The sequence below is a fragment of the Nicotiana tomentosiformis genome, chromosome 9, assembly GCF_000390325.3.
Source record: "Nicotiana tomentosiformis chromosome 9, ASM39032v3, whole genome shotgun sequence".
In the NCBI taxonomy this organism is placed as follows: Eukaryota; Viridiplantae; Streptophyta; class Magnoliopsida; order Solanales; family Solanaceae; genus Nicotiana; species Nicotiana tomentosiformis.
The window spans coordinates 44,847,287-44,861,054 of NC_090820.1; positions in this window are offsets into that span (position 1 = coordinate 44,847,287).

Here is a 13,768-nt window from a genome sequence, read left to right on the forward strand (position 1 = left end):
ACTGAAACCATGTAAGCTACGAGGCTTGTTCATCTCCCGCTCCTCACGCTTCTTCCTGCGAACCAGCTCTAAGCGTCTAGCAATATCAACCACCTGGTCAAACCTAGCATTGTATCAACCTCGCATTCCATACTAAATCGTAAACCATATTTGACGCCATGAATGAACCTCTTAATTGTCTAGCTCTCAGTTGAAACCAACCATCTCATGATGAGAAAAATCTGCGAACCTAATCTTATACTGAGTCAAGTTTATACCCTCCTGGCGTAGCTGCTAAAACTACCTACACAACTCCTCTCTGCGAGTTAGTGGGACAAACTTCTCTAAGAAGAGAACTGAGAACTCATGCCATGTAAGTGGCGCTGCATCAGATGTCCTGCTCAATGCAAAAGTATGTAATCATCTGTAAACTGCCCTTGTCAGCTGCAAAGTAGTAAATGCAACCCCATTAGTGTAAAACATGGCCACTGTGTGAAGAATCCATTAACACCTATCTAAAAAATCTTGAGCATCCTCTAACTTTGCTCCATTGAACTCTGGAGGCTTAAGCCTCCTAAATCGCCCTAGCCTCTTCTGCTCCCATCACTCATAAATGTACAAACTCCGGCCTGGGTAACAGTAATCGACTGAACTAGCAGTACACTTGCTGTCTGGAGTCCCTGAGCTAGATGCTCTGGAGTACGGTGAAGTGGCTGGTGCTGCTAGAACCAAACCGCCTGAGCCTGACTCGTGCATAGAGTCAAAATCTTGGCTAAGGCCTCCTAAAGGTCAGGAATCACAATGGGAACCACTGGTGCATGATCTTCCCCCCAACTCAACAACATCTGGTACTTTCTCCTCAGCTGGAGTGATTGGTGGCTCTATAGGTTCCGCTCTAGAGGTAGTACGAGTCGCACTTAGGTTGCTACAGCATCCTCAGCCTCTCGCGGCCGTAACTATTGGTACTGGTGGCCGTTCGCCTGATTCAGTTTCACGTGTCCTCACCATCTATGAGAGAATAGAAATGTCAAGTTAAAACTTCGTAAATAATAAAGTTACATGAGAAGAATGCAAGAAAGTGAAGTTTCCTAACAGTTCAGTAGTTTCTCGAAGATTAATACATAAGTGTCCATACCGATGCGTGAGACTCTACTTAACTTTCTCGTGACTTGTAATACCTATGAACCTAGGGATATGATACCAACTTGTGATGACCCAAAATCCCAACTTGTCGTGATGGAGCCTAACACACATGCTAGGCAAGCTAGACATAACGATAAAGAACTCAAAATAACAGAATTTATAGAAATAACATAAGTCTAAAATCACAAATACATAGTCATGAGCTCTAATACAATAATACAAATCCGAACTGACTAAGTATAATACTGTTTGAAATAAAGGAAACAATACATAATAAAGGAGACACCAAGACTGTGGGTGAATATTCAACTCTACCTCGTCCATTGAAACTTAGTTTAACAAACAAATCTGCTACTGATAACAGGTCCCAACACCTGGATCTGCACAATTAAGTCCAGCGTGTAGTATGAGTACAACCGACCCAATGTATTCAAAAATTATCATAACTAACCTCGGCAATGTAAAATAGGCAAGAATCATAAATGATACTTTCTATACCTATACAGTTTCATCAATTTAACAAGTATAGAACAATAATGTGATCAAGTGTAAAGCACAAAAGGAACTGTTTCTTTGTTTGTTTGTGTGTGTGTGTACAATTATTCAAGCACTCTTCTCAGTAATGATACATTATATAAGAGTAATATGCAAAAGAATCAGGTAAATAAGTACGGAAATATCAAGTAAAGATGAAATGCAAATCCAATCAAACATTGACCAGATTTCCCCCAACCTTTCCATATACGTTTCCAACCACTGATAAGTTTTCTTCAATATCTGAGGGTTAACCTAGGGGGATGGATATATATCCACACGCAAGCACAACCAATTTAACGTGCTACTAGCCCGGCGTGATCACATGCCCAATATCATAATCCGCCAGGAGTGGTCACAGGCATAACCGTACAATCCGCCCATCATTGTCTCAGGAATAACAACATAATCCGATTGGCATGGTCACAGGCATAACAACACAATCCGCCTGGCGTGGTCACATGCATAATAACACAATTTGCTCGACGTGGTCACAACCATCTTGTCCATATTATATCACACAGAAGCAAATATACAAGAATACATGTATATGATGAATGAATAAAATATCTCATGCTCTTGGACTGGTATAAATGACACGATAATCTGTAGGCATGTGCAAGTGTGCTATCATAGCTCAATCGCTAATTTCATCACAAAAATAATAATTATCAAGTTCATTAGAGGAATAGGCCTCTATGTAACCTCAAACATGCATGAAATAGTTCACAACCATGTTACAAATATGAGAAACATCGTAGCTTAAAGCTTAACAGTCAATTCAAGGCATATCAGAGCCTAAGCGCAACCCCAAACATGGACAAGTATCCTGGTGCTTGCACATGGGCTCAAACCCCACACATATGTGCACTCACAACACGTAGCTATCATAAATAATTCATGCAACTAGTGCCTAAATCAAGTTTAGGTAATATACTTACCTCAAGCAAGCCAAATCACTCCTCTGACAAGCCCTTCCCGTGCGTGTCGACCTCCAGACGATTCGAATCTAGTCAAAGGAATGTAATACCATAAGTAAAATCCATAGGAAATGATTCTAAAAGATAAAGCTAAGATCTTTAACTGAAGTAAAAAAGTTAACCCAAAAATCAACCCCGGACCGCTCCTCGGAACCTAACAAAATTCACAAATTTCAAAATCCAATTCAATTCCGAGTCCAATCATACGAAAGTCACTAATGTCCAACCACAAATCGACCCTCAAACCCCTCAAATATCACTCTCCAATAACATAGTCCAAAAATCCGAAAATTCCATATTAGATTTATAAACTTTAGGCGTAATAATCAATGGGTAATTCATATCTAACACCAAAATCGAATAAATATCACTTATCTCTTCAATTAGTAAGAGAAATACTCACAAACAAAGCCAATGAGCCCTCGATTTTTATAACCTACCCAGCGATCCCGCTTTTGCACTCCACAAAACCTTCTTCTACGAGACTGCTTCTACGGAAACCCATCATTATAGAAGCAACTTTGCTTTTGCGGAAACTTTCTCGCACCTGCAATTTTTGTGCTTCTAGTTTTCCTCCGCATCAGTGTTCAAGCCGCCGCTTTTGCGGCCTTGCACCTGCAGCAAAATTTTTGCAAGTGTGTTTGCATAAGTTATCAGAAGTTTCAAGCCATCTCTCTAAGTGCAAACATGCTCCGCCAACCATACGAATCACACCTGAGGCCCCGGGGACCCCTACCAAACATACAACAAATTCCAAAACACTATACGAACTCATTCAAAGACTCAAATTACAATAAACAAAACCGAAACCATGAATCACACATTGATTCAAGACTAATGATCTAATAAACTTCCAACATCTAAAACTAATGTCGAATCATATCAAACCAATTCCAATTGAGCTCAAAATTTGCACACAAGTCATAAATGACATAACGGACCTACTCCAGCTTCAGAATCAAAATCCAAACACGATAGCAACAAAGCCAACCCTCGGTCATACCTCTCAACCTTCCAAACTATTAACTTTCTAACTTTTTCCAAAATGCAACAAATCAACATACGGACCTCCAAATTAATATCCAGACATGCCTAAGTCCAAAATCACCATACGAAGCCATCAAAACTCCATTTCAGAGTCGTCTACACAAATGCCGAACACCAATTAACTCTTCCAACTGAATTTCCCAACCTTGGGACTAAGTGTTCCAATTCACTCTGAAACATTTAAGAAGTCTAACCAACAAACACGATAAGTCACAAAACCACAAATGAACACAGAAAAAGCAATAATCCGAGGAACGGGGCTACAATATACGAAATAACTGGTCGGGTCATTACAAAGAATCAACCCACGCAACCCATCCACATTTGGAACACAGATCTAACCCTGCATCCTCAACACCCCATCATCCCCAATAGTAACCTCCTTGGAATGACCATGTTGAACCGTGTCCTTAAGGACAAAATTGTGGGGATCATCCTTTTGACACACCTTGATGCGTTCAAACAAGGAAGACTGTATAAACACACAAGAAAGAACCTTGTTAGGTTCTGACACATCTAACCTCTCAGCCTTCCTACTCACAGCATTGGTGTAAGGCACCGTAAATGTTCGCCAAGAAATTTGAGCTTTGTGGTGCCGAGGTAGCCTTATGTGTTTGAGGACTGTAGAATGGCTTACCGTAGTATGGAAATTTTGAGTTGAAGAATGCACTGAGAAGTTTCGCGACCACAAAACCATTTCTGGGGCCGCATAATCATCTTGGAATTAAGTAGAGAATTGGTTGAATTTGTGAAGGTCATTTTGCGGTCCATTTTGCGATCGCATATCCATTTCTCAATCTGCATTTCCGTCGCGGATTTGGCATAAAGAATTATGGAGAGTGATTTTGCGGTCCATTATCTTGCCGCATAAGCAGTTTGCGGACCGCAGACCTATCACAGATCGATCCAGACCCGCCTAGTTCTAGGCATCATTTTCACTGTCAATTTTACGGGCTGCATATCTGTTATGTTGTTCATTATGCGACCGCATACCTGAGTTCGGAGGGGTCGTTTCCATATTTTTATAACCCGAACACAGACCTGAGTTTGGGGCTTATTTTAAAGAGAATGTATGATGATTTTAGAGTGAGGTAAGAGCATTTTAGAGAGAGAAGGAGAAAACCTAGCATTTTAATTATCCAATCTTGCACCAACCTTCAAGAATATTGTAGGCCACTCACTAAACTATCATGTATCCGAATTATGATTGCTAGAACTTTTAGGGAGTTGTAGTAACTTAAGGAAAGCTCAAACAAGGTATGTTGGCTAAACTTTTCTTTTAGAATCGGATTCCATAATGTCCCTGTAAGCTTCAAGTGTGGTTGGCCCAAGTTCTGAGTTTCCGTATTCCGAGTTATTCCTTATAAATTTTATTATTTCGAATAAGCTTGTGTTGAAAGATATGTACTAGAAATGTGTACCGAATGCTCCTATTGTATTGTGCTCTCCTTCGGGATTGTATTTAAACATGACCAATGTTTCGGAATATTATGATTTCAGTCATGTTTGTATTGCAAGTTATTATATTAAGTTGTGGAAGAAAACTCATTATGCTAAGACTCTTATTGTTCATATATATAATTCCAATGTGACTCGAGTTCTTACCTACTCACGAGCTGAAATTGTGTATTGCCAATTTGGGAAAACGTATTTAAAAAATAAATGGTGTATTCTTCATTTATGATTTTAATGTGTGTTTATATTGCTGGTCAGTTTGCCCCATTCTCTAAGAAGAAACCTATTATGTTTAAAGTTTCCATCAGTAATGAATTTGATGTTATGGTTCCGGTATATTCTATATGTTGATGTTGAGATGATGATCCTTGAAAGTAAATAAATGAAGGTGTGGAATATGATTTATGGCCATCGTGCCTTGAATGGGGAATCATATGAATGTGGTTGAAAGTATTAATAAAATTATATATGGTGTGCAAGTTTATCCGGTGAAGGTATTTGTATTTCTGTTTCCTTTCTATGCAAAGAATAAAAAAGTTTTTGGGAGTATCATTAGCAAACCTAGGCAGGGTGGGTCGTAAGGTCCACACCCGAAACTACACGTGCCGGTATAGGAGTGGATTGTGATTATTTCCCTTGTTTGGAATGAGATTGAAATATTGATGTGATTGTTATTAGTCCCCTTAATTGGGATGAGATTGCAGATAGCCTTGGATTTAATGTCGACTCAAACGACATATGTAGGGAGACAACCTAGTCGGTCGGGTGGTGATCGGATGCCATGTTGCGCGCTTGGTGGTTCCTTCTCTTGGTTACACCTTTTTTTGCATCACATGTCAAACTACATTGTTCGTGGGGAGATGGCCTAGCCGATCAGTCGTGATCAGACTCCGTGCTAAAAACACAGTGGTATATCGATACTAAAGATCTCCCTAACCAAAAATATTATTATTTTCGTATTTGGAATTTTTTTATGTTTTTACTTGGCATTTTGATTTCATTGATTGTTACTTGCTATTTCCATGGATTTTCCCTTTGTTATATTGGCATTATATTTTGAAAGAGGACATTTAGCTTTACATACTAGTACTATTCCATATGTACTAACGTTCCTTTTGCCGAGGGCACTGCATCTTCAATGGATGCAGGTGGTTTGTCAGCGGGTGGTTTTGATCCTCGTTAGAAATTACAATCTCTACGCAGCAGGTCTTGGTGAGACCTACTCTGATCTGGGCCTTATGTCACTTGACATGATTTATTTTTGTGTGTTTTGAGGTATAGCCGGGGCCTTATCGCCGGCACATCCATACTATTCTTTAATTGTACTTAGAGGCTCTATAGAGAGGTTGTGGGTGGTGTTTGATGTTAGAAATTAAACTAGTAAGTGTTCGTATATAGCAAACATATTTTTCATCATATCTATAAACTTGTAATATTTTGGAAATTATAAATGAATATCCTTTGAGTGGAACGTTTGTAGTGATCACTTCAATGGAAAACGAATGTGGAACACTTGACTCTTCTATTGTCGATCACATGTAGTGATTCTTATATTGTTAATGGGAAAGGTTGGGTAGAAGGTATCTAGCATGCTTGCTTAACTGGGGTATCTCAGTTGGGCGCCGGTCGCGCTTTCTAAGGTCGGGGCATGACAAGCTTGGTATCACAACCTAAGGTTTGAAAGTGTCCTAGGACATTTTAGAGCCGTGTCTAGTAAAGTCCTTACCGGTGTGTTGTCGACCACATATATATTTAGGAGGATACTTTGACATTTAGGAATAACACCCTTCTTTGATACTCCAGATCATGCGGTAGAGCTCAAGATATGGAGTTATTGTACTCGTCATGTCTCGTTTGACAGTTGAGTAATCCACCAGTTCAAAGCAGCGAGGAGGGAATAACCCCGCCATTGAATCTGGTGGATATTGCACAAGAGTTAGTTGGGAGAATGCGTCAAGCCATGGAGGGATTGGAAGAACTTGTTGTTAAGGGAAGTGTCCTTATTCCTACCAACGTCAACACAACACCGGATAGTGTGGTGAGAGCATCTAAAAAACGAAACAGGGTTGTTGGTACTAATGAACCAGATTGTTTGATTTGTAAGAAGCATCACCTAGGACCATGTTGGATGACTCATGAAATATGTTATGGTTGTGGAAAGATAGGGTACAAGAAGAACAAATGCCCTAGGCTGGGTACACCCATCCAGGTCTGCCCGATTTGCTGGAAGAAATATTTTGCGTCGTGTCGTGAGTATTTTCAGTAGCTTGTAACGGTGGCAGATTTGGCCAGCTCCAAAGGACCACACAGTAAACCGGAATAAAGATTGTTATTTCTACCATGGAGGCCCGGAGAAAGGATAATGGGGATGCTTATTATGTATGCAAGAAGGGAAAATATGATGTCGGTGGGGTGAGTCAGTTTAGCGGACCTCATCCCCGTTGCAGTGAAGTGTAGGAGATGTCATTCAGGGGTATGCCGCTATTGTACCAATGAATCTTACAAATGTGGAGTCGAGAGGCATCAGTCAAGGCACTGTCGCGTTAATCTAAAGTTAACTAGTAAGTCACTCCTTAGTTCATCATTCTTAACACCACATACTTTTCTTCATTGTATATGTACCTCTATCTTGAGAGCTTACATATATATGGTCTTAATAATAATCTGAATCACAAAAAATTGCATGTATATACTCTTTCAACGACGACCATTATTCGTGAAGCCTCTTTATGACAATTCTCTTACTTATAACCTCTTGAGGAATTGAGTTCTATAATGATTTCTTTGAAATGAGTTATAATCCTAGGGTAATGCTTCCAACTTGCTTCCCCAATTTCTCAACAAATGATTATACCTGATGAACTTCTTATAAAGTCTTCTAATTTAAATGGATAACGTCTGCTCAATTATGCTAATGCATGCACTATAATAATGTTTACCTACATGGTACTGAATCTAAGGTAAGACAGCCTAGTGTTGAGATCTTTCTTGAGCCACTCTCTCTCTCTCGCATGCGTATGATGCTTATATGGTTTGAAAAGTCAATTTACTCCCTTTGTGAATATTATCACGAGCCCTTTCACTGTCAGGTAACATAAGAGCATATCTCAGCACCTATCATATGTGTACATGTCAGTTGAAGCGGTCACTTGTCCGCATAAAGTTTCTCAGAAATTTGGGATTTACACAAATTCGTCATAGCAAGATCTTATCGATGCCCATCTCAGTATAACTTTCAATTCACCTATATCATACCCTAGTGAGTATCTCACCTTTTTCCTTGTATTGTAAGTAGCTCATGGCGTGGCTGGGTATTGCATCTTGAGAGTTGTTATAGAATAAACATGTTTAGTTCATAACAAGTGTTCCTTTTCTCTTTACATCTTTACAACATGTTCTGACTGTGTTTCTTCATTAATAAATTAACTATTATAGTTTCCCGACCCTAGTTTGACAACCATGAGAGATCAAATCCTTCCATATGTTGCTGCAACACATCCTTTCTCATAAGGATCCTTAATAGGCTCTCCGTCAAGACCAAATGCACTTTTAGGGTTATTATAGCATCATGTTTGCTTCTCATGTTTTCCCATCCTTTATTAGCATCTGAGTACTTGTCAAGTAACAAGACCCGTGGCGAACTCATTATGAACATTTTCAAACCTTCCATTGTTACTTTATAGTGTCTCCCTTGGTTCTGTTATCCTTAAACACTCGGTTACTAGAATCGTTGACTATGTCATTGTAATGTGCGGAGAGTTTCACTATCATTGGTATTCCACATCCCTTGGTGGAAATGAGTTTTATTTGTCTTTCTCCCCAGAGCATCATGTTAACCATTAGAACCTGTCTAACCAATGCATGATTCCATCCCAATAATAACATGTCCTAGCTACATGGTTTCACACATGTATGGTTTAGGGTAAGTAGCCTTACCGTGACCTTTCCCTCCCCACTTCAGGTGGACGTTTCAGATTTTTGCACATATTATGAGTATATTGTTTTGTAAGGAAATTCTATCGTATCTCTAGTCCTCTCATATAGGATCAACTATCGAGAAAGGGTTAGGCTGCAAGAGTTATAATAATATCACAAATGTTCAACCTCTTTTTCAACTAGATTGGTTTGCGGCCTAGTTTCCTTGTGCCAAATACTGTCAAGAGTGTAACGCAGCTTCATGTATTTTTATTGAAATATCTATCACATTCATGGTGCAAGAATCTTCTCATTTTGAGTTAAACTGACTCTCCCTACACTCAAGGGGGCAGCTGGTGTCCCGTACATGGCTATCTCTCCTTAAAGCTTACTATTGTCGAACAAGGCACGTATGGAATGAAACAATTGTTACTATCCCTTTCATAACTCATAGTATTTCAACAATAACTGATGATAACATGTTTATCCTCCCGATCATGCCTCCCATATGCCACATGTCTAAAATGACTCACTCCTTTTACATCTTAGGATCATATACATAGGTTCCCCATCATCAATGTATACTAGTTAACTCTACCTCTTTTGTCTAACCAATAATGTCATCACAATGTTTAATCATGTTAGCTCTATTGGTAATAACCTTCATGTATCTTAAGATATAACCTCTTGAAATGCCTTACTCAGCACAATGTTGAATTCTTGAATAATTCCAGCCCAGTCTCGAAGCTCGTTGTTCCTATTTGTAGTAAATCTATCGAGCTTTTTAGTGTCTAACATGTCAAATAAGAAACACCATTCCATGATCGAACATATTGGGTAGGAACTATATAGTCATATTCATTCTACCACATCATAGAATAATGGTTCAACGTCACCAAGGGTTTAGTTTGGGTGTCCGACATAGAGATTTGGAGTTGAAGAAAGTGAACAGGTTATTCTCCAGATTTTCTCCATGAAGATATTATGTGAATGGTTAATAAAGTTAAAGTTAATGGATAATTGGATTATGAGAGGTACCTAATTGTCATCCTTGTTAGATAAGTCCGGAAAGTGAGGTTGCCTCCGCCAGGTACTATGGCTAAGTCTGTGAGTCGAGGAGATCACCTCGAAGGCCGAAAGTATTGTGGAAAGGAAATATCCTCACTTGTTTGTAGAGACAAATGGTTGTGGTTCAAAAGGTACTCTCTATGTATTATGATTTAAGTATGTACAGTTTATATCAAGGTACCACTTATGTTAATCTAATGCCTTTAATGCATAAATTTGTGTTATTGGTATATTATGATACTTTGTTGAGTTGTGGATGTATTGTTAGTAGTGGTCTTGGTGTTTCTCTCGCAGGTGGACATGCCCAATTACAGGGGAGACTCTGCAAAAATTTCTGCAAATTTTGGGAAGTAGTCAAAATATGGGGGATTGGGATGTGTGAAAGAAGAGAAGAATTATGTTGGGTGTTTTGGGTAGACTCTACTCCTCATTCGAGAACGAATGATCCTAAGTGGGGGAGGATGTAAGGCCCCGTAAAATTTCGTCAAGGAATTTGAAGTTTTGTGGTGCCTAGGTAGACTTATGTATTTGAGGAATGGAGAAATTCTTCGCGACAATCCAGGCTCACCGCGGTACTTACATTTTGGGTTGAAGAATGCACTGGGGAGTTGATGAAAATGTTTAGCAGAAGAAGGCAATTCTGCAGTCAGTTTTGCAACCTAAAACCCATTTCGCGGAACGTATAATCATTGCATAGTTGAGTAGAGAATTTTTAAATTTTTTGAAGATCATTTTGAGGTTAATTCTGTGATCGCATATGCATTTCACGGGGTGCATTTCAGTCGCAAATTTGGCATGAAGAATTTTGGAGAGTGATTCTACGGTCCATGCTGCAGCCGCATAAGTGGTCTATGGATCGCAGACCTATCGCAGACCGGTCCAGAACCTGCCAGTTCTTGGAATTGTTTTCGTGGTCTAGTTTGTGGTCGCATATCCATTATGCGGTCCATTATACGACCGCAAACCTGAGTTTAGAGGGTCCATTTACCTATTTTTATAACCCGACCCCATTTTGATAAATAACCTTTGTGAATTATTTTGAAGCGATTGTCTCATGATTTTTGAGAGAGGTAAGAGCATTTTTGAGATAGAAGGAGAAAACCTAGAATTCTAATCATCCAATCTTGCACCAATATTTAAAAATCATGGAAGCCACTTACTCAAACAAGGTATAGTGGATAAACTTCTCTTTTAGAATAGGATTCCATAATTTCCCTGTAAGTTTCAAGGGTGGTTGACCCAAGTTCGTAGTTCCTATGTTCCGAGTTATTCTTTATAAATTTTACTATTCCAAAAAACTTGTGTTGAAAGATATGTACTACAAATGTGGACCGAATGCTCCTATCGTATTGTGCTCTCCTCCAAGAATGTATTCAAACGTGACCAATGTGTCAGAATATTATGATTTCAATCATGTTTGTATTGCAGGTTATTATACCAAGTTGTGGAAGAAAACTCAATGTACTAGGACCCTTATTGTTCATATACATATCAATCTCGATTTCCACGGGTCCTTATCGTTGATAAACTATGACTAAGTTCGGATGTGTAGGAAGTAAGAGTGAGGTATAAAAGGTGGCCATGGTTGTTGTACCTCTAGAGCACTTGAATTAAATTTGCGTTTCAATCGTAAATCACCTTGCTCTCCTTTATAAGTAATTCCAACGTGACTTGAGTTCTTACATACTCACGAGCTAAAATCGTATATTGTCCTTTTTTGAAAAAGTATTTCAAAAATAAATGGTGTATTTCTCGTTTATGATTTTAATGTGTGTTTCTCTTGCTGGTCAGTTTGCCCCATTCTATGGGAAGAGAGATATTGTGTTTAATGTTTCCATCACTAATAAATTTGAAGTTATGGTTCCGGAATATTCTATATGTTGATGTTGAGATAATGATCCTTGAAAGTAAAGAAATGAATGTGTGGAATATGAGTTACGACTATCATGCTTTGAATGGAGAATCATATGAATGTGGTTGAAAGTATTAATAAAAGTATATATGGAGTGCAATTTTATTAGGTGATGGTAATTATATTTCTATTTCCTTTGTATGTAACGCAAAATAATATTTTTGGGAGTATCATTAGCAAACCGAGAAAGAGTGGATCGTAAGGCCCACACACGAAACTATACGTGCCAGTGTAGGAGTGGATTGTGATTATTCTCCTTCTTTGGGATGAGTTCGAAATATTGGTGTGATTATGATTATTTCCCTTAATTGGGATGAGATTATTGATATCCCTAGATTTAATGTGGACTCACACGACATATGTGGGGGAGACGATCTAGCCGGTCGGGTGGTGATAGGACGTCATGTTGCGCGCGTGGTGGTTCCTACTCCTGGTAACACCTTTTTTTTGCTTCACATGTCAAACCACATTGTTCATGTTGCGATGGCCTAGTCGATCGGGTATGATTGAATTCTGTACTAAAAATACGGTGGTGTATCGGTGTTAAAGATCTCCCAACAAAAAATAATATTATTTTCATATTTTAAAAATTCTTATGTCTTTATTTGGCATTTTGATTTCATTGATTGTTACTTGTTGCTTCCATGGTTTTCCCCTTTGTTATATTGGCATTATATTTTGAAAGAGGACATTTAGCTTTACATACTAGTACTATTCCATATGTACTAACGTCCCTTGAGTCCGGGGGCGCTGAATCTTCAATGGATGCAAGTGGTTCGTCAGCGGGTAGTTTTGATCTTCATTACTAGTTACAATCTCTACTTAGAAGGTCCTGGTGAGCCCTAATCTGTTCCGGGCCTTATCCCCGGCACTTCCATACGACTTTTCTGTTGTACTTAGAGGTTCCGTAGGACGGTTGTGGGTGGTGTTTTATATTTGGATTTAAACTATGAAATGTTGGTATTTGACAAATATATTTTTTATTATATCTATAAATTTGTAATATTTTAAAAATCATAAATGAATTTCCTTTGAGTAATGGAAAAAGAATGTGGAACAGTTGACTATTCTCATACCTATCACTTGTATTGATTCTTATATTTTTAATGGGAAAGGCTGGGTAGAAGGCATCTAGCAGGCTTACTTAACTGGGGTATCTCGGTTGGGCACCGACCATGCTCACCGAGGTCGGGGCGTGACAATTGGCCACTATATTTACCTTCCCGGGTTGATATAGAATGGTGATATCATAATCCTTTAATAGCTCTAACCACCTCTGTTGCCTCAAGTTTGGATATGTGAACACCCTTGCATGACACGCCGTAAAGCTAATGCCTCAAAACCTTCAATGCGTGAACAATGCCAACTCCAAATAGTGCACTGGGTAATTCTTTTCATGTGGCTTAAACTGAAGTGAAGCAGACACAATCAGTCTACCCTCCTGCATCGACACACAACCGATGCAAATCCGTGAAGAATCACAATAGAGTGTATTAGAACCCGATGTTGAAGAAAAAACAAGAACTACAGTTGTAGTAAAGGCAGTCTTGAGCTTCTAAAATCTCTCCTCACATTTGTTCTAAATAGGGCCCCCTTCTGTGTCAATCTAGCCAATTGTGTTGCAATGGACGAGAAACCCTCCACGAAAATGTCACCGTTTGAGCGTGACAATCTAGGATAGCATGATATGGTGACAACCAGTCCATGCCAAAAATCACAATAAAAGTCCACTATA